The sequence below is a fragment of the Pongo pygmaeus genome, chromosome 12, assembly GCF_028885625.2.
Source record: "Pongo pygmaeus isolate AG05252 chromosome 12, NHGRI_mPonPyg2-v2.0_pri, whole genome shotgun sequence".
In the NCBI taxonomy this organism is placed as follows: Eukaryota; Metazoa; Chordata; class Mammalia; order Primates; family Hominidae; genus Pongo; species Pongo pygmaeus.
In genome coordinates, this window is record NC_072385.2 from 62,325,547 (window position 1) to 62,347,971 (window position 22,425).

A 22,425-nucleotide genomic window follows, 5' to 3' on the forward strand; every position below is an offset into this window, starting at 1 on the left:
TATGAAGTATGTATTAGTCCATTCTCACATTGCTATAAATATCCATTCTCACATTGCTACCTGAGACTGAGTAATTTATAAGGAAAAGAGGTTTAATTGACTCACAGTTCCTCAGGCTGTACAGGAGGCATGGCTGGGGAGGCCTCAGGAAACTTACAATCAGGGCAAAGGGGAAGCAAGCACGTCTTCACATGGTAGCAAGAGGGAAAGAGAGCTAAGGGGGAAGTGACACACACTTTTTTACCATCAGACCTTGTGAGAACTCACTCACTATCATGAGAACAGCAAGGGGGAAATCTGCCCCCATGATCCAATCACCTCCCACCAAGTCCCTCCCCCAACATTGGGAATTATAATTCAACATGAGATTTGGGTGGGGACACAGAGCCAAACCATATCAAAGTATACAGCTAATATTTATAATTGTTATTTGAGTTTATCTTCTTCATTTTTATATTTTTTCCATTCATTCTGCAATCCCTTAACTTTGTGTCATGTATACAGTCAGCTTGAGAGGTGGGGGGAGAGAAAAATGTATAAAGTAAGAGCTCCACAAAGAAATCCCTACTTCCTGTGGAATACAATTCGAAGTCCTTTGCAAGCAGATTGGACATTCTAAATCCAAGGGGGGAAATAAAGTTTTATTTTAATTTGTATTTATTTATGTATTATTTTTTTGAGTCGCAATCTCACTCTGTTGCCCAGATGGGAGTGCAGTGGTGCAATCTTGGCTCACTGCAACATCTGCCTCCAACATCTGCCTCCCGGGTTCAAGTGATTCGCCTGCCTCAGCCTCCCGAGTAGCTGGGACTACAGGTGGCCGCCACCACGCCCAGCTAATTTTTGAATTTTTAGTAGAGACGGGGTTTCACCATACTGGCGAGGCTGGTCTAGAACTCCTGACCTTGTAATCCGCCCGTCTCGGCCTCCCAAAGTGGTGGGATTACAGGCGTGAGCCACCGCGCCCGGCCAAGTTTTATTTTTTTAAAGCACTCAAGAAGTTAGGTTTGTTTCTAGAAACGTGGAAGCATCCGTCTGCTTCCTTCCAGCGTCTCTTCGCTTCCTTCCAGCCTCCCAAGGAGCCCAATTCATTAATTTTCCCTACAGAGAATAGCACCAGGTCCGAAGCAGCCTGAATCAAAGCTCCTCCTTTGGTAATTGACAGCTGGGGGAAATCCTACTGAGGCCCACCCCCACCCTCCTCCTTGCTAGGCTGACAGGCAAAACTCGGTGGCAGTGGCTTCCAGCTCAGCCAATAGACGAAGCGGGAGCAAGAGCCTGTGTAAACAAACCCAGAGCGCGGCGCCTTGGTCTCCTCCCCCACGAGTGGGCCGGGCGCATCCTTGGCCCAATGCCTATCCCAGACTAGCGTAGCGTCCTTTCAGCCAATCAGAGCCGGCGTCTCCCGCAAGGAGGTGTTCCACCACAGGAAAAAAAATGAAGGAAGAGAAAAGACAGACATTAAAACCAATCAGAAGCTGAAACTTCTGAGGGAGCGGGCGGGCACTGCTTCACATTTAGACCAATAAAAACCACATATGCCGATCTAGGTGACCGAACGGCATCTTCTTTGGCCCAATAGACGAATGGGGCGGTGCCCGGCAACCAATGGCTTGGGTTCGGGGGCGGGGCGAGGAGGCAGTGTGCAGTAAGAGATAACCTGGCAAGTGGTAGTGGCGCTTCTCGGGTGCTGTGCTTCACGTTTTGGTACTAAAGGCCGAGACTGTTCTGGCGACGGCGACCTCTACGGCAACGGCTTACGCTCTCGGAGGAGTGGCAGAGTACGATCTGAAGGAGGGGCTTCTGGTCAGCCCAGGTGGGCTCGGGTGCCCGGGCTGCTGGGGAAAGGACTCGAGGGAAACGCCGTTCTCCCGGCTCTGGGGGCGCCCTGCGCCTCCCTTTCTGCCGCCGTCGGGGCTGTGAGGGGCGGCATGCGCCTGCCCGAGCTCCTGTAGGGAGGGAAAGCGCGCGGGGTCCCACGTCGCGGCCATCGGCGAAAAGGGGCGTCCGCTGGGGTCAGCCCCTGCCCCTCGGGGGCGATAGGGGGTTTTCGTCCCTTTCCCCCCGGCACAGGTGATCTGTTTTCCCTCCACCCCCACCCAAGTTCCTGACTCCCCTTAGCGTCCTCCTAACGCTCGAACCGGATTCTTGGCCTGAGTCCCATTGCTACCCAGGTGCAACAATGCTAGGCAAATTGACCCGCGCGACATCCCCTGCCCCTCTCCCCGGGCTGAAGGGGTAGGGGATTGCGCGTCGTGCCCCTCCCCCATTCGCGGGCCCCTGCGCGTCCTCTGCCTTTTTATACTTGCTCCGTCTCCCCCTTGACTCCAGCCCTCATTCTTCATGCCTCATTTGCCTGGGAGACGTTCCCCACTTCTCTTGTGCCTTGCGGTCCGTGAGTGAGTCCATCACCCCCTACCAACCCCTAAATTCCATTCTCATATCTCCAGAAAACTAGCATTTTCCACTTGCCTCTTCCAGGCAGCTGGAAGGTGAACTGAGAGAGGCAGAATACGCCGAACAGGGAGTTTGGCAAGGTTGGGAACTTTAATCGGTTTTGTTCGTGGTAAACTGTTTTTGCCTTCCTTAAGATGGCATTTGACCATTATACCCGCTCTAGAATCTTTGTCCTAATGCAGTTCTTTTGGTGGTAATTGCTGAAAATGCAGTTGAAAAGGGCTAACTAGAAGCAAGGGATTTAAATTTTGTTACTATTATTTTAAGTAAATTGAATTGGATTATACTTTAAACAGCTTAACTGGGGTTTCTGGGAGTTTGTAGTATAAGGGCCTGGCTACCCTACTTTGTCATAAAATATAGAACATACTTAATTGTATAGCACAGTGTGATTTGATCACACCCAATCTATGAATGGATAATAACAGCATTGAATCTGTTTGAAAACAACATTCCCTGTTCCCTTTTCACCTTCATAGTATATTCGTTTGGTTTCTAGTAATGTCGGTTCTAGCCATATGTTTTTAGATAATAGTACAAACTATGTTGTGCCTAAGTAAAATTATACCAACAATTTTATGGGGAAAAGCTAATGCACTGCTCTTAGTTTTGATTAAGATTTTAGACGTTTGAAAATATAAATTCAGATATTGGACAGTGAGGGTTTTATTTTGGAGGTTGGAGGAGATTGAAGTGTTGGGGTAAGACTGATAGGCTCCTTTGGCTACTTGTATATCAGGGTGGGGAGAATATACAAGTTTACAAAATCTTGTAAATTCTCACAGTGTTTAGTTTCCTGACTTTACAAAAATTGGAATTGTTTTTCCTAGCTTTCAGTGGAGAAATGTAAGCTATGAGTGTAACATCATGTTCACTGTGTTTTGGCCAGGATTTTGCAAGCTTTTGTGGAAAAAAATTACATTGCTTTCTTTATCCTGTTTGTAATGTATGTATCAATATGCTTCCTTGTATTTTACTGTGGTAAAATTGTATCTTGCATATAAAGAAAAAAGTCTATTATAGTGAATTAAAAGAAATCTTTACTCTGAGGTGGCAGCCTTGTCTAATGGACCATATGTTTAAGCCTTGTTAATAAATCACACTAGAGCCTAGCACAGTGGTGTGTGCCTGTAATCCCAGCCACTTAGGAGGCTAAGGCAGGAGGATTGCTTGAACCTAGGAGTTTAAGACCAGCCTGGGCAAAATAGTGAGACCCCACCTCAGTCAATCAACCAATCAATCAGTTACACTAAAAAGAGCAAGATCTTAAAACTGTTCCAACAAATGTCTGGGTGTCTAAAACAATGAAAAGAGTTTATGACAGAGTTATGGCAGTCATCAGAGAAAAATCCTGGACAAATTGCAAATCTGTAACAGTTGTGAATTGCTATGACTGCAGCTGAAAACCAAAGTTATTTTTGTACAGTCTTTTTTGGGAGTATTTGTGTTTAATAATAACTTGTTTGCAAATTTAGAGGACTCTAGCTATGATTTCTTCTTAGAGACCTTGACCTTGAGGAGCTCACAGTTTAATGGAAGAGAGAACTAGAAACCAATAATTAAATGCAGAGAGTGAGGTTCTGCAGTACAAGGTATATACAGGGTGCAGAGAAGCACGATGGCACTGTGTTCTGACCTCATCTCCTACTGCTCTAGACCTTCTGAAGTGCCATTTCCTGAACCTACCTGTTTTTTTCCACCATCTGGACCTCTCTCTGTAGGCACCGTTCTCTCTCTTTGCAAGCCTTTTCCACACCTTATGTGCTTGGTGAAATTCTGTTTCTTCAAAATCTTGAAGCCTGCCTCTGCCTCATCCAAATAATTGTTTTGCCTACTTCTCTGTTATTTCTTTATAAATAATTATAGTCAATTCTCATTATTTGCAGTAGTTATAGTCTATAAAGTTGCCAAGAACACTGAATTATCAAATATTCAACCCTTGTTCCCAGGGAAAATATATACATATATACATATCTCACATAGATTACAAAATTAATTCCTAAAAACAACTCATCCTGGTAGATTGAATTTTCTTTATTTACAAAAAATAAAGGAAGTACAGCGGTGTTAAGCGATTTGCCTGAGGCCGCTCCACTAACAGGTGCCAGAGTTAAGATTCAGACTCGTCCAGATGGCCCCAGAGCCAGAGCTTCTTGCACTACGCTGCACTGCCCTCTGCTGTCTCTGTCCTCTGGTCATCTTTGCATGAGAGCTGAGACAAGGCTGAGGGTCACCTTATTTGATCTTAGCTTGGGACTTGGGCAAGGAGTGACATATTTTTCACTACTATGTGTATATCCATAAGTCACCTTGAAAGCTCCACAAGTATTTGGGGATTACAAAGAGATTTTAGCAAGTAAGCAAATTTGCAAATATGGGATCCACAAATAATGAAGATGAACTGTATTTCTAAGTGACTGCTAGGGTCTGTTTCATGGTAACCCCTTTCCCCAACGATGTGGACTATTTCTTTAGCTTATTTGATAGTTTGTACATTTGTTCATAAATTTATTCAGTTATCATATATTCATTCATTCAGTTTGTTCATTTATCATATATTAAGCACTTACCATAAGTCAGACTTGGCTGGGCGCGGTGGCCCTTGTGAGCCTGTAATCCCAGCACATTGGGAGGCTGAGGCAGGTGGATCACGGGGTCAGGAGTTCAAGACTAACCTGGCCAGGATGGTGGAACCCTGTCTCTACTAAAAATACAAAAAAATTAGCCAGGTATGGTGGCAGGCGCCTGTAGTCCCAGCTATTCAGGAGGCTGAGGCAGAGAATTTCTTGAACCCAAGAGGCGGAGGTTGCAGTGAGCCGAATCGCACCACTGCACTCTAGCCTGGGTGACATAGTGAGACTCCATTTCAAAAAAAAAAAAAAAAAAGTCTGTGTTTTTTTTTTTTCTTTTTTGAGATGGAGTTTCGCTCTTGTTGCCCAGGCTGGAATGCAATGGCACGATTTCAGCTCACTGCAACCTCTGCATCCTGGGTTCAAGCAATTCTCCTGCCTCAGACTCCAAGTAGCTGGGATTATAGGCTCACACCACCACGCCCAACGAATTTTTGTATTTTTAGTAGAAACAGGGTTTCACCATGTTGGCCAGGCTGGTCTCGATATTCTGACCTCAGGGGATCCACCCACCTTGGCCTCCCAGAGTGCTGGGATTACAGGCGTGAGCCTCTGCATCCAACCTCAAACTCTGCTTTAATCTGTGGTGAACAATCTGGAGATTAAGGTCCTGCCCTGTGGATTTTATATTTGCCTAAGAAAGACAGATAAGAGCTAAGTCAGGAGCTCCAGGGAAAGGTCCAGGTTGGAATTATAGATTCACTTGACCAAGGTAAACCTGGTGTGCCTGCTCCTACTTCACATCCCCAGACATACTTCCAGAACATTTCCTTTTGTATTTTTGTGTACAAACTCTTCCTTTTGAGCCTCTCTCCATTGTCACATGTCAACCTCTACTTGTCTTGTTGATTTTGAGGCCACTTGCCCATGTAAGTGGCAGGATATTATAGAAGAATCATGCTGACCTGGGTCTTTGAATTCTGGTTCTGCTACCTACCAACTGAGTTCCTTTGGTCAAGCTCTTGGACTTCTGAGCCTGTTTCCTAATTCTAAAAGTGGTATATGATGTGTTAGTCCCTGGTGGGTTGCAAGAAAGAGGCACACACATATCAGCTTTGGTGATGAGGGCTGTATGTAAACTTGGATGGAAAGTCATCTAAGCAGCCATATTGTCTCTTGGCCCTAGTACTTTTAAAACTTCACACAACATTAATTTAGCAGTATTTAGTATTTGAGCTCTGAAGACCTGCCCTCTTTTCCTTTGTTCACTCAACATTTGTATTTTCCAAGAGAGAATATCTGATTGGATTAGTCTGTCACCTTCTAAAAACAGAAGGCCCCTACTAGGGAGAATTTTGAGCTGTGCCATCATGTCCTTGGTGATTGATCTCCCTGAAGTTCAGCCTATATGTTGTCCTCAGCTGAAGCACTGAGCCCTGGTCCAGTCACTTGTGGCCAAAGAAGTAAGGTTGGTTTTATGCATTACCAGTCACACAGATATGCTACAGATATGCTTTTCTGTGTATGCCACAGTCACACAATAGTTGTGTCTGGAGTTGGTTCTTGCCTGTTGGTTCATGGTCTCACTGACTTCAAGAATGGAGCCCCAGACCTTCATAGTGAGTGTTACAGCTCTTAAAGATGATACGGACCCAAAGAGTGAGCAGTAGCAAGGTTTATTATGAAGAGTGAAAGAACAAAGCTTCCACAGCCTGAAAGGGGACCCCAGCAGGTTGCCACTGTGGGCGCAGGTGGCCAGCTTTTATTCCCTTATTTGTCCCCTCCCATGTTCCCTTTCTGGCCTATCAAGAGTGCCCTTTTTTCAATCCTCCCCGCAGTTGGCTACTTTTAGGATCCTGCTGATTGGTGCATTTTACAGAGCGCTGATTGGTGCGTTTTGCAGAGTGCTGACTGGTGCATTTTACAATCCTTTTGTAAGACAGGAAAGTTCCCCAAGTCCCTACTCGACCCAGGAAGTCCAGCTGGCCTCACCTCTCAGTATGACTATAGCATATTTTAAAAGAACCCTTTGGAGAGTTTCTTTAGAAGACAATTGAGAGTATAGCAGTTCTAGAGTTTCATGGCCTTTTGTCCAATTCAAATACTTACCTAATATAATCATAGATAATTATTAATAAAGAACCTAACAAGGTAATTGACACATGTCAAATATTCAGTACATCTCCCTTTTGGTATTGCATTTAGTATTATAGGGTGGTTATTTGTTCATATGGCTGTTTTTCATACTAGACCATGAGCTCTGTGAGGGCAGGGTCTACAGTTTCAACTGTAGGAATTCTGAACTCTTACTGAAAGAATGGGAGGATAGAAAGGCTTCCCAGAGAAGGTATTATTTAAGCTAATATCTTTAAGGGTGAGTAGGAATGCTTTCCAGGTGAATAAAACCTTCAGACATCATTCCAAACAGAGACTAGCAGATGCAAAGGCACAGAGATACAGAGATAGTGAAGTTTACTTATGTGCTGTTTGTATTAAAAATACAAAGAACAAATAAAAACAAAAATTAAAAATCATCTAGAGGAAAAACTGTGAATGGGCTTGGCCAGAGGGCATGTCACAATTGAGTTAGCTATGACCATAGATACTCAGTAATGGATGGAAGTTTTAGGGAAAGAGTATAACATTCTCAGGTTGTTGGCAGAGTATCTAGAACAATTTAGAAATACAGGTAATTGAATTCTGGGAATGATTACACTGTAGTGAAATCATTTACTTCTTCTCTGCCTGTGAAGCATACGTGTGTTGCACACTGTTCAAGGTCCTGAAAATGAGACTTCTTCTCAAGGAGCTCATGAGCAATCAAGGGAGACATATGGGTGAGCAGCTGATTATCATGTGACAAGTGAGGTAATAGAGGGATAACAAAAATGCTATCTAAACAAGAAGAAAGGAATAATTAGTAATATATGGAGTGCTGGGGAAAGATTTCTCAAATGAAGCTGGTCGGGTGTGATGATGGCTCACGCCTGTAATACCAGCACTTTGAGAGGCAGAGGTGGGAGAATCCAGGAGTTCAAGACCAGCCTGGTCAACAGAGCAAGACCCTGTCTCTATATTTGAAAAAATAAATATTTTTTTAAAACGAAGTGATACTTGAGCACTCTGGAGCACTATACAAATATAGGACAGACTGAAGGAATGTATCCACCTCAATTCGAGTTAACATTTTTAAACATTTTATATTGCAGAAATAGTACATATTCACTGTTGTGAAATTAGAAATAATTGATTGGCGAGGAGCGGGGGACTACAAAGCACTCCACAGATCCACCATACTGAGACAGTGGTTAGTGCTTTGATGGGTTTATTTTATACTTTCTATGCATATACATGTATTGTATACATACATATGCATGGTTAAATAGAAATGGTTCATCGTAGGTGTTCTGTTTATCCCTTTATTTTTATGAAATAAATCCAAGAGTACATTTGCTTTGTCCAAGGGAATCTTTTGTTACATGCTGCTGTACATAATGAAAACTGAAAAAGGGGCTAACATTTCAGCCTAGTGACCATGTGGGCTTGTAGTGATTTAAATAGAGGCCTCCTGAGAGCCACCTTCGGAAATGAATTTGGTGTGTGTAGGTGGTTATGCTTGGCATCATTGTTTGTGCTAGTATGATAGGGATGACTTCAGTGCCTGCCATCAGGGAACTGGTTAACTATGGTGCATCCCAATGATGGAATACTGTGTAGTTGTAAAGAAGAATGAGAAAGACCTATGTACTCATGTGGAAGAACTAGATATTGTGTGTGTTTTTAAAAAAGGAACAAGGAATGGTATATGGATGGCATAGTGTGTATGGTATGCTACTTTTTGTGTTGAGAGAGAAGAGTAGAATAAGAATATACATGTGTGTTTGCAGAGATAACTTCTGAAATGATAATAAGAAACCAATTAAAAGTGTTTGGCTGTGGAGGGAGAATAGGACTATGAATGGGATTTTGCCACATACATTTATAGATAGTTATATTTTAAATTTTTTTGAACTATGTATTTGCACACATTACCCTTTTAAAAATAACTGAATGAAGGAATGAAGTGGGATTATGAGAACGAGATAAGAAAAAAGGTTCTATGGGGCTGCCTATCTTTTTAGTACCTAGAGAATATTAATACATAGCAATAGCAGCAAAAATTGGAAGAGTAGCCCCAGGAAGGTGGGGAATCAGCCTTTCCTTTGTCTTTTCCTCAATTTCATATATTTTAAAAAATACTCTGAGAACAGTAAAACAATTTAAAACAAAAATGTTTCCAGAACTTGTAAAATAAAAGGAATATGGGGCAGCTTTGTGTAGTGCACATCTCGAAAATGGGCTGATTCACCTCAAGAGGCAAGGAGTCAAGCTCTCTAGCCTACATGGGATACATACATGAGAAAAATAAGAAAAAGAAAAGAAATGTAAAAATAAATGAAAATAACGCTTATCCCTGATTGTAAAGGAAATCACATTCTTTTTACAATAATTTAACAAAATATAAAGAAAAACCCTTAGGCTGGGCGCGGTGGCTCACGCCTGTAATCCCAGCACTTTGGGAGGCCTAGGTGGGCGGATCATGAGGTCAGGAGATTGAGACCATCCTGGCTAACACCGTGAAACCCCGTCTCTACTAAAAATACAAAAAAAAAAAAAAAAAAAAAAAAAAAATTAGCCGGGCGTAGTGGCGGGCACCTGTAGTCCCAGCTACTCGGGAGGCTGAGGCAGGAGAATGGTGTGAACCCGGGAGGCGGAGCTTGCAGTGAGCCGAGATGACGCCATTGCACTCCAGCCTCAGCGACAGAGTGAGACTCCTGTCTCAAAAAAAAAAAAAGAAAGAAAAAAAAAGAAAAACCTTTAATTCTGCCACTCAAAACATTCTGGTTTGCTGCTTTTTATACCTTTTTATGCATATAAACATTTTTAAAAGTGGAATCATAAAATATAGTCTTTTGTCACTTATTATATTTTGGGCATGTTTCTGTGGCAGTAAATATATCCTGGCATCATCATTTTTAATAGCTGGCTGTATATTAAGTGAATCATTGCCACTCCAGAGGTGAATTTCCTTATATATACATTTTAACGGACTTGAGCAAGCATTTCTGGACGGAATTCATAGAAGTAGAATATCTGGAGGAAAATAACAAAAAAACAGTTTTAGGGTTTTTAATAGAAATTTTCAAATTATCCTGCAGGAAAATGGGTTCAGTATATACTCCCACCAACAGTGACAGAGTTCCAGTTTGCCCCTTCCATTTGTCATCTTTGCTTGTCTTTAAGCAGAAAATCTCATTGTTTTAATTACATTTTCTTTAATTTCCAGTGCTTTTGAGTCTTTTTTATATGCTTATTGGCCATTTTTATTCTTGTGGGAAGTGCCTTATTTCTCCATTATTTGTTTTTTTCTGAGTAATTTTATAAAATTATAAAATAATTTTATCTTTTTTATCATTTTTCTTTTTCTGAGTAATTTTAAAGATTTCTTTATAGGCTAGGGATACAAACTTTTATCTGTCATTGAGGTTACCAAAACTGTCTCCCAGTAAGTAATTTGTCATTTTGCTTTATTTTTTCTTTCTTTTTTTGCTAGCCAAGCTCCAAAGTCACATTTCACTTTATTTTTATTGGGCTGAATGAAAGCATTTTAACTTAGTGATTTTAGTGTAAACAGGAGTAGGGCAGAATGTAATTATTTAGGTCTCAGTCTGTCACCCAGGCTGGAGTGCAGTGGCATGATCATAGCTCCTGCAGCCTCAAACTCGTGGGCTCAAGTGATTTTCCCGCCTCAGCCTCCCAGGTAGCTAGGACTACAGGTATATACCACCACGCCCAGGAGATTTGAAAAATTTTTTGTAGAGATAAGAATTCGCTATGCTGCCCAGGCTGGTCCTGAATTCCCGACTTCAATTAATCTCCCCCCCTTGGCTTGCCAAAGTGCTGGGATTGTAGGCGTGAGCTACTGCTCCCAGCCAAGAGCTTACTTTTGTTTGCTAGTGATGTTCTTGGTATCTTTTCATATTTGAGGCTTTGTTGCTAGTGCTGAGGTATTACCCTCACCATCTGAGGTTTAAGGACTTTTGTTTTTAATATTGAACAGATGGAACTGTTTAGTTCTGCATCTTTGCAGGTAACACAATGTGCCTACCAGGACTTTGCTTCATATCCATTGAAAGCAAGAAGCAATACAGTAAAACTTTGCCTGGGTAGAGGCTTTGAAAGAATGGAGTATTCTGGTTTAATTCTGTTAACTTGGAAGTATGAAGGTGAAAAAAATTCAAAACTTTAATTTCCTGTAGAATGCAATCCAAAAATATAGGCTGGGCTTGGTGGCTCACACCTGTAACCCCAGCACTTTGGGAGGCCCAGGTGGGTGGATCACCTGAGGTCAGGAGTTTGAGACCAGCCTGACCAACATGGTGAAATGGTGAAACCTTGTCTCTACTAAAAATAGAAAAATTAGCTGGACCATGATGATGGACTCCTGTAATCCCAGCTACTCGGGAGGCTGAGGCAGGAGAATCACTTGAACCTGGGAGGCGGAGGTTGCAGTGAGCCAAGATCATGCCACCGCACTCCAGCCTAGATGACAGTGAGACTCCGTCTCAAAAAAATTAAAATATATATATATAGCCAATAATTCCACTTTTCTTCTCAGTAAGTTTGGACATTCAGATCTACTTGGTGTTTTATTATAGAACTCCTAGTGTGCCTGAGACTTACATTGTGAAGATCCTTTTCTAAAACTTTAGATGTAAGAGGATATAAATAGTATTGTATCAGAGCAGGCTGGATGAGAACTGACACCTGTAAATATACTTTTTAGACTAAGTCTCTGATTGCCATTTGTTCTTATTTAACTCATAAAAATAAAACACATTGGATAGAGGGTGAGAGTAGAAAGGAGATATATGTCTTTTAATTAGATGTCATTATTTCATATCAAGATAGAACATACAGTATCCCTGGCTTTGGGACTACAGAAAGAAACACATTTTTCTAAGTGCTGTATGCCAGAGGTTCTTGAACACCTGGAGGGCTTATTGCAACACAGATTGCTGGGCCTATTCCAGAGTTTCTGATTCATCAGGTCTAGGGTGGGGCCTGAGAATTCGCATTTATAACAAGTTCTCAGGTGATTCCGATGCTGCTGGTCCAAAGACTACATTTTTGAGAGCCATTCTTGTATACTAAAAATTGTAGAACTCTAGAAGAAAGCTCTTTGGTCTGGGATGAGAAACACACAGGTTATGGAGCAAATCATGACAGATTCAACCCTTGATCCCAGCCTAGTGTGGAGTTCAGGTTACAAGCAATACACAGTGACATAACAAAATTCTTGTTTTTTTATGATTGGAAGTCATAGCCAAGTATCTAGTGAGAAACTCCATTTCATTTGCAAGGCTTAGAGAGGCCAGGAGATTCTAGTCAAATGGGATTTAGTGATTAACCCCATGAAAGTAGGAGTTATTTATGTCCTTTTTCTCTCCCCCATCACTTAGCATTTAGCCTTACTTTAGAAGGGCCTTGTATTTTTTAAAACTGGTAAAGAGCTTTGAGTGCTTATTAAGTTGAAACCTTTGTGTGTTTTTAAAGATATTAGACATGTTTCTTGAGATTATTTTAAACAGTAATGTAGGAGAATAAGAGAAACTTTTTCCAAAAAAGAAAAACCACTATGATTATTTTATCTTATTGGAATGTTGGATAATATAGTCTCCTTCATTAATCATCAAGCATGCTATGGGTTTTCCATTTTTATAGGATTTGTACCTCAACTGAGGTAATACTGGTAATTCTTGTACTCCATTTGAAGATGAAAAATCAAGGCCAAAATCAAAGACCTGGCATAGAAGCTGGATAATGAAGACAGCTTCGAAGGAACAGATAGATACACACACACATAGATACACAGATATATAAAGTACACACAAATATATTTTTAAAGTTTTATTTATTGTTATTATTGTCAGCACAAAGATATCTGTGCTGAACTTAGGCATCATATGTAGATTCTTTGGGTTGAAGAGAAGAGAAACTGTGGAAGCCACACCTTTTCATAGAGGAGTTTTGCTTTAACAAGTTTTTCTTGCTTGTCAACTCTAATTCTATCGTTCCACGGCTAATAGCCTCAGTTGACCAGCTGGTTCAGCCTAGACTGTTTGAAGGAATAACTAGTATTACAAACAGTGGGTTAGGCAGATTCCCTACTTGGAAACATTTCTGTTTTTCTCCCCTTACCCCTCAGAGAAGAGTTTGAGTGAAGAAGGGTAGAACTAGAACCCACAGATTAAACTGGTGGCTCTGAAGCCTGGCTGTACATCAAAAACAATCCAGGCTGTTTTCTAGAAAATGATACAGATTTTGCGCCTCACCTTTAGACCATCTGAATTGTGATCTCCTAGGATGGACCTTTCTGGGAGTTGGGGGGGAGTCTGCTTTTTTTTTTTTTTTTTTTGAGACGAAGTCTCGCTGTGTCACCCAGGCTAGAGTATGGTGGCACAATCTTGGTTGTGTCTGCATTTTTTAATAACTTTCCCAGGTAATTTTATGTAGGCTCCTGGACTGTATGCCTCAGATTAGATCAGTGCCAGCCCCAGGTGAATTTTCACTAGCTTATTGTGAAATAAGAAATATAAGGACCACATAGTAGTTTTTGTAACATTAAATTTATTCAGTTTAAAGAATTGTCTTTTGCATTGAATTAAGACCTTCTTTTGTTTTTTTGGTGCTAAAATATCCTTTTATAGAATGATGTTGATAAGGATGTTTTACCATCTTTGTATGGTTTTTAATTGGAATCCTATATTGTCCTCAATATTTTTAAAAATCTCCTGGTTTATGAAATCCTAAACACTGAGTGCCTCTGATCTATCTAATCATTCTTGGAAATTGTTTTTTAAATTCTTTGGAATACAGGTCCATAGAGGGTCCAAAGTCCTTGGTACTAGACAACTCTCAGAATTCAGAATTTTTCAGGTTTAGGAAGATGCTTTCTCTGTTACGAATGCCTCAGTGTGTCTGGTGCAGCATCCTTAGTCATATACATTAATATTTCTGAGCAAAACAGGAGTATTTACACTAAGTGGGTAGATAAAGGCTGTATATAGCTTCATATCAGTTCGGGTCAAGTTTTACTGTCCTGTAAGTTTTGACATAAAACATTTGAAAAATTCTTGGTTTTTAGAGCTGTTTGGATATTGGAATTGTACATAATGGATTGTAGACCTATTTGGAGGTTTGCTTTCTCATCCTAAAAGTATTAGCAAGCTTCAAATTAAGTGGAGCTTCATATGTTCATGGTAGGGAATGTAATTTATTTTGATTTAAATAAACTACCATGTGCTGTGATTGGTTTGTGTTTTCTTTCCAAAGACCTCAGTACTTTTGTTGAATAGCATTTTTCTTCAGCATGCTTCCCTGAACCCCATTTTTAATATTTGAGATCAAATCAGAGTTTTCTATTATAGCCTTTCTGGACCTGAAGTGGGAAGTGTGAGAGTATGGGGTAGTCACTACATGGAAGTGGTTAAGAGCATGGGCTTTGGGACCAGAAAGACCTAAGCTTAAGCACTAATTCTGGTACTACTAGGTTATACTTTAGGCAAGGTGTTTAATGAATCTCTGATGGCTCATACCTGTAATCCTAGCTACTTGAGAGGATGAGGTGGGAGGATCACTTGAGCCTAGAAGTTCAAGTCCAGTCTGGACATCATAGTGAGACCTGTCTCTAAAAAAATTTTTTTTAATAAATAAATGAAAGGCAGAGTATTTATATGAAAACAACTGGGAGACTAACAGTCACTGCCTTGTGGGATTGTTATGAAGATTAAAAGAGGGACTGTTACTGAAGTACTTAGAAGAGCTATTATTTTATTGCTGTCCTTTCCCCCTTGTATTTGGATAGATTACAATAGTTGTTTTTTCTATATAACTTAATTGTCCAGTGAGGTTCTGATTCCTTTAAAGGCCTGAAGAAACTTGTCTTAAATGCTTTCCCAATTCATAAATTGAGACATAATTCCCAATTCATACTTAAGTCTCACCGTTGCAATTTAGACATAAAGTCTGCCTCTTGAGTGGTTTCCACACCAAAAAATCCACAGACTCCTGAATTTTATATGGGCCTAATAGTCTTACTGAAAATTGGAAGTCTTAAGGTGTAGTCCATTTTACACAGTGTGAGGACTTTCATACTCTGAAATGTACGATTCTTGACTTTTTCTTCTTCACTCTGTCTAGCACTGTGCCCTCATTAGCCAGATAAATGTTCCCCTTTCTCCCAGGAAATGTTCTGACCTTACCCTGGTCCTTCAAGGACTCTCTTTCTCCCCCAGATTAACTTTCAAAGAGCTTTTCCAACCCAAAATGGCACCCTTCCTGAAAAGATTTCTAGAGGATACTGTTTTCTCTACCTCATTACAGATGTATTATGCTGCTTGGCTCCCCTCTCCCCACTTTGTTGTGGCAAACCTTTATTTCCAGAAATATGTCAAAGAAAATGAACATGTGATCCCTTTTTGTGATTTTTGTTGGGATTCACTGTATGGATTTCTTCTAGTTTAGATAATTCCACTGTTGCAAGCTTTTATTCTTATTATACAGCTCGTAAAGAGAATGTTACAGTCACTTGGTGTTATTAATGCTAAAATAGTAAACAAGAACACAAAATTTTCTAGATTAGAAGTGTTTTTCCCCACTGCTCCCCAGGCCAGGCACAGTGGCTCACATCTGTAATCTGGCACTTTGGGAGGCTGAGGCAGGAGGATTGCTTGAAGCCAAGAGTTTGAGACCAGCCTGGACAACATAGCAAGCAAGACCCCTTCTCTAAAAAAAAAAAATTAGCCATGCCTGGTGGTACATACCTGTAGTCTTAGCTACCTGGGAGGCTGAGGCAGGAGGATTGCCTCAGCCCGGGAGTTCAGTGCTGCAGTAAGCTATGATTGCACCACTGAGCTCCAGCCTGATCTACAGAGTGAGACCCTGTCTCTATAAAAATTAAAAAATAGGCTGGGCATAGTGGTTCATGCCTGTTATCCCAGCACTTTGGGAGGCTAAGGCAGGAGGATCACTTGAGTCCAGGAGTTCAAGACCATTCTGGGCAACATAGATCCCATCTCTAAAAAAAATATAAATAAGTGTTTTTTAATCCCTCTTGAGTAACTTGATTTGTCAAAAACAGATTCCAGAGTAGTGCTATCACTGACTGTGGGGAACAACTGTTCGTACTCAATGAAGAGTGCTCACTCACAGATCCTAACCCCTAAGGGCATGGGCTTCCTGCTGAGGAAATGAGATTTAGAATACAGCATTCTAAAAATGGCAGTTAATCAACAGATTATTTATTAAGGACCTGGTGGGTGCACAGAGGCATGCTAGAAGCTGTAAAGGAGTTGATTCTTGCCCTCGAGAAACTTCCAAGGTTATAGACTAGTCCCAAAACAAATAATGAGTGGTGCTCCCTCAAATATACATATAATCAAATGTGAGATGGAGGTGAAGATGGGGAAGACCTTAGGCTCGGAGATTGTATTCAGGCTTTTATAGTGGCATTTATTTGATATAATTATGCATTTAAAAAACAAATTGTCATCACATCAGTCTGAAATGTATAGAGACACTTGTTGGTGAGAAAGTTTTTTTATATATAATAATTTACACATAGGAATGTTTCTGATTAACGTTATCTGTTAAAGACTTTACAAAATTTCCCCCATTAATAGTCTATATCTTTTTGGAGCTGATCTGGAGAAGTCAAGGACCATATGCTAATTGCTATTTGATGTTATTCTGGGAGGACAATTGATTGGCTTTGGGGAAAGGAGTTGGAACTCAAAGGTGGGTGTGAGTCTAGAGATCTTGCCACTGACTTTTGGCAGGTCTTTTGATTCTACCTTTGAAACTGCCTTTAAATGCCTTGTGGAGTGCATTTTATGACTGTTCTGTACGTTTCCAGTAGAATGATAGTAATATCACAGAACATCCTTGGGGCATTGTTTCTAAAAGTTTGGGACTGTTAATAGTTACTAGGTTAAAAATGTAATATATGTAATAAAGGTAACAAATTAATACATAAATTTGGGAAATGCTTGGTAAATTAAACAGGACTTCTCAGGACAATGAATTTACACATGGCCATGATTTTTTTTTTTTTTCAAAGAGCATTCACAAGACTGGAGCTTGTAGAACACTAGTTTGGGAACTGTTGGTGTAGGAATTAGGGTAATTAGGATTTGGACTATTCCAGGTAGAGGTTGTCACTATATTCGAGGAATTGTTCTTAAGTCTTTAGTCTTTCTATATATCGGAATTACCTATGGCAAATTGAAAAGCAGAAATACAAAAATTGGGCCTTGGCTCAGGCCTAACAAATCAGAATATCTGCAAAGCATGGATGTGGAAAAACTTCCAGGTGATTCTATATACTCCTAAGACTGAAAACCGCTCAATTAGAATAGACCTTCTTGCCACTTGCTAAATGCAGTCTTTTTTTTTGAGACAGGTCTTGCTTTTGTCCCCTAGGCTGGAGTGCGATGGTGCAATCTCGGCTCACTGCAACCTCCGCCTCCCGGGTTCAAGCGATTATCCTGCCTCGCCTCACCCCTACCTCCCCGAGTAGCTGGGATTACAGGCGCCTGCCAGCACACCCGGCTAATTTTTGTATTTTTAGTAGAGATAGGGTTTCACCATGTTGGCCAGGCTGGTCTAGAACTCCTGACCTCAGGTGATGCACCCGCCTCGGCCTCCCAAAGTGCTGGGACTAGAGGCATGAGCCACTGCGCCTGGCCAGCTAAATGCATTCTTAATCCTATTTGAGTATGCTTCTGTTTTGTTTTCTTGGGTCTGGTCCAGGGACTAGACTGTTGCTGTAATTAAGTTCAGTTTTATTATTCTTCCCAGAGTATCTGTATCCCAATTTTCAGATTCCATTTCATCAGTGGGGCAAACTTATAGATCAGTATAGGACAAGTTTTAAACATTAATGAAAAAGAGATTGCATTGTATTTATATTGTCTTTCTCATTTGGCAGCCTTGAGTTTAATTTAGAAAATGCCTCTATTTGTAATTTACCTTTGTTTTGATACATTTTACAAATATAGGGACCACATAAGTGATTTTCCTCTTTTTCCTGACTTCCTTGTCAACTAATACGTTTTTGAAAGCTTCTTGCTAACTTGTAATTGCAGGTAGGTTCCATTTTCTGTTTGCTTAAGCTCACTGACGTTGTATTTGCAAGCACTGTTCTTGCATCAAATGGAAGATAACCAATGGAACATTTGTGCATTGAGGTCGATATAGGAAAACTTAGCAGAATTACTACTTATTTGTTTTCTGTTAATGTCCATGCAGCTGCTCTGGAAATAAATGAAATGGAAGTACATGGGACAAAACCATTCTAATTTGAAATTTACCTGGAACCTTTTAAAAAAATTTCATATACATGTCATACGTCTCCTCACCCCACCTAAAGCTGAACTACTCCCCCTTTCTCTTTTTTTCCCTTGATCCTTCACCAAATAATGGAGAAAATCTGATAGGTTTATTTACTTAGTAAAAGAAAATCTTGTAAAACAAGGAGAGAAATTATTTTAGTGCAAAGTATGACATGGTATATAAAAATATGTTCTGACTGGGAGTGGTGGCTCATGCCTGTAATCCCAGCACTTTGGGAGGCTGAGGTGGGCAGATCACGAGGTCAGGAGATCGAGACCATCCTGGCTAACACAGTGAAACCCTGTCTCTACTAAAAATACAAAAAATTAGCTGGGCGTGGTGGCGCATACCTGTAGTCCCAGCTACTCAGGAGGCTGAGGCAGGAGAATCGCTTGAACCCAGGAGGTGGAGGTTGCAGTGAGCCGAGATTGCGCCACTGCACTCCAGCCTGGGGCGACAGAGCAAGACTCCATCTTAAAAAAAAAAAAAAGAAAAAAAGTTCTATGTGATTTTAAAAGGCTTTATAAAATTATTTCTTGTATTGCTTATGTAGCTTTAAAATGTTTATTTGTGTTTGTGTATGTGTGTGACCCTGTGAAAAATTAAAAGAATAAACAAAAAGTTAGAAAGTCAGAAAGTGGAGTTTGATGCATTAATCCAGCAGCTGTCTGGGCAGGCCAACTTACACTTGGGGGGTATAAGCATTCCTGCCACCAGGGAAGTGAAATTTCCTACCGTGGAGTAAGGATGTTTCATGTGGCTTTGTAATGGATAAAATCTTTCTCCTGATGCTTTTCCCACTGCTCTGATTTCGTGTTCACCATGCAACCATCTTTTACTAATTAAGCATCCCAGGCATTTGGGTTTTGAATGGTGGGAATGTATTAGCTATTCGAAAATAAATAAATATTCCCTTCTGCCTTCCCAGGACCTACACTATCAACTATACCTTCTCCCTCCTGTATGTATAACCTGTCCCTCTCCACTAGACCCTTTCTATGAACATTTAAACATGAACTAAACTTTCTAATCTTTAAAGATGTCATTTCCATGGACTTCATACCCCTCCAGTTTCTGTCTGTTCCTGCCTCTTCCCTTGGCAGCTGGACTCTTGAGTTATCTCATACTTGCTATCACCTACGATTCATCCTACCTCCATCTGGCTTTCATTCTCATTTTTTCCATGGAAACTGCTCTCATTAAGGTCATCAGAGACTCCATGGTCCTGAATTCTACGGACACTTCTCAGTCTTCTTTCTACTTGACCTTTCAGCAGCCTTCTGTATTCCTACTTTACTGGAATTGGATTCATTCCCTGTGGCTGCTGTAACAAATTACCACAAACTGGTGTCTTATAACAACATTTATTCTCTCATAGTTCTGGAGGCCAGAAGTCCAAAGTCAAGGCATCAGGAGGGCCACTTTCCTTCTGGAGGCTCTAGGGGAGAATTTGTTCTTTGCCTCTTCCAAATTCTGATGGCTGCAGGCATTCCTTGATTTGTGGCCACAGCACTCCCATCTCTGCCTCCATGGTCACATTGCCTACTCCTCTTCTGTGTGTGTTAAATCTCCCTCTGCTTTTCTCTTATATACCTATCATTGAATTGAGGTCCCACCTGAATAATTCAGGATGATCTGCTTATCTTAAGTTCCTTAATTATATATACAAATACCCTTTTTTCCAAATAAGGTAGCCTTCACGGATTCCATGGATTAGGACATGGACATATTTTGGGGGGGGGGCTACCATTTAATCCAAATCAAGAAAATACAGAACACTGGGTTCTGTATTTTCTTGATTTCTGTGATGTCACACTCTTCTGATTGTCTTCTGAACTCTCTAGGTTCTTCTCAGTTTCCTTTTCATGTTGCCTTCCTCCTCTACTTGATTTTTTTTTTTTGTGTGTGAAACGGAGTCTCGCTCTGTCACCCAGTCTGGAGTGCAATGGCTCAATCTCAGCTCACTACAACCTCCATCTCCCAGGTCCAAGCGATTTTCCTGCCTCAGCCTCCAAGTAGCTGGGATTACTGGCATGTACCACCACACTCTGCTAATTTTTGTATTTTTAGTAGGGATGGGGTTTCACCATGTTGGTCAGGCTGGTCTCGAACTCCTGACCTCAAGTGATCCACCTCCCTCGGCCTCCCAAAGTGTTGGAATTACAGGTATGAGCCACAGTGCCTGGCTTCTACCTGACTTTTTAAAATGTTCACACACATGAGTGCTGGGTCATGGGCCCTCTTCTCATCTCACTTTGCATTTTCTCCATAGGCAGTATCTTCTATTCCTATGACTTCAGTTACCATTTATATAAACGACTACTCCAACTTCCTATATTTAGGCAGACTTCTCCTATTCTTGGTGCATACAGCCAACCTACTTAACGTCACCATTTGAGTGTTTCAGAAGCATTGCAAATTTAACATGTCCAAAATAGAACTCATCACCTTTTTTACCCCCACGCCCCTATCACCACCCAAGAAAAGTTTGCCCTTCCCACAGAGTTCCTCAGCTCAGTGAATGACATTACCATCCACCCAGTTGCTTGTGCCAAAATTATCCTTGATATTTCCCTCACTCTGACTCCCCACATCTAGTTCATCACCAAAAACCTCCTAAAATAGTTTTGGAGTCTACCTCCTTTCTTCTTACTGCCATCATCTTAGTTCAAGCAGCTACCCTTTTTTCATCTGGATTGGAGCAATAGCTGCCTTACCAGTCTCTCGTTATTAACTCAGTCTCTGCAATCCATTTTCCACATGGCAGCCTGTGATCTCAAAATATGTTGAATCATGCTACAGTGCATTATAAGGAGTTTCAGAACTCCTTATAATGGCTTCTATTATTTAGGATGAAATCCAAAATCCTTCATGTGGTCTCTTAAGGTCCTGAATGATCTGATCTGGCCCCACCTGCCTCTCCAACCTCATCTCTCTTCCTTGTCATTCTCCGGCTATATACGTACCTACCTTCTTATAGTTCCCGAAAATTCCTTCCTGCCTTTGATTCATTGTACGTCCTTTTCTCTCTCCTCCCTATTGCTAGTAAACTTACATTCTTTAGGTATGAATGAAAATGTTTCTTGCTCAGGGAAACCTTTCTGAACCATCCCCCTCTCCTGGACTAGATTGAGCCCCCTGTTGTTTTCTAATAGTCCCTTTTATAGCATGGATCATAATTATTTTTAACTATTTTCTTGTCTGTCTCCTGAGAGAATGTAAATATCACCAGGGCAAGGGCTGTGTGCCCTGTCAAAGCAAGAGTCAAGCCCAGTGCCTCAGCACAGAGGGTCAATAGGCACTCAGATATTAATGAGTGAATAGATTTAATGATCTTAGTTGTTAAGATGTAGCTGAGAGAAAGCAAAACCCGAATCCTGTGGCAGAATATTTGAAATAAAATTTAAAGCTGTCATCCACCATATTTACTTTTTAAAATGGTATTAACCAGACTGAAGGAAGTAATGAAACTGTAGGAAACAAAATAGGAGGGAGTAGTTTTTATTTCAGTTGTTCAGTAGACTTTTTCCAGGTAATTCAGTCAAAAGTCCTAAGTACTCTTAGCAAACTGTTATCATAGGCACATTGCAGGTTTGTAACTTCTGAAAAATATTATTTAAGTTCAAAGAATAGCTAGTTTTTGGGATGAGCATGTTGGATCTGAAAGTTGTGGGTGTTTAAAGTGTTAAACTGATGAAGCATGTATCCTTGAAATATCCTAGATACATTAAAAGTCCTGGAGTTCTTTCTAACTTGGAACAGAAGTCCCTATTTCAAGCCACATATTTTAGACACAAATATGTCTTGACCCTTGACCATGATAGTGCCAACTCAAATGCTTGGCAGGCCTTAGCACCCCTGTATTGACTATTAACGGGGTTGTGAGCTTTCCCATTTTCAGCCAAAGTGACAACTGTTATTTCTTATTTTCAGCGTGTTTGACATGTGTATGAGAGGGAAAATG

General features: G+C 40.8%; 1 protein-coding gene across 2 annotated transcripts in view; it reads left to right on the forward strand.

The window, feature by feature from the left end:
* Positions 1-1,640: 1,640 nt before the first annotated feature.
* Positions 1,641-22,425, forward strand: part of PAIP2B (poly(A) binding protein interacting protein 2B) — a 50,455-nt gene continuing 29,670 nt past the window's right edge. The window contains exon 1 of one of the 2 annotated variants that reach the window (XM_054475944.1): positions 1,641-1,816. The gene's annotated coding sequence lies outside the window, so the exon portion shown is untranslated. The remainder of the gene's footprint in view (positions 1,817-22,425) is intronic. The other variant, XM_063648592.1, reaches the window with a different exon arrangement.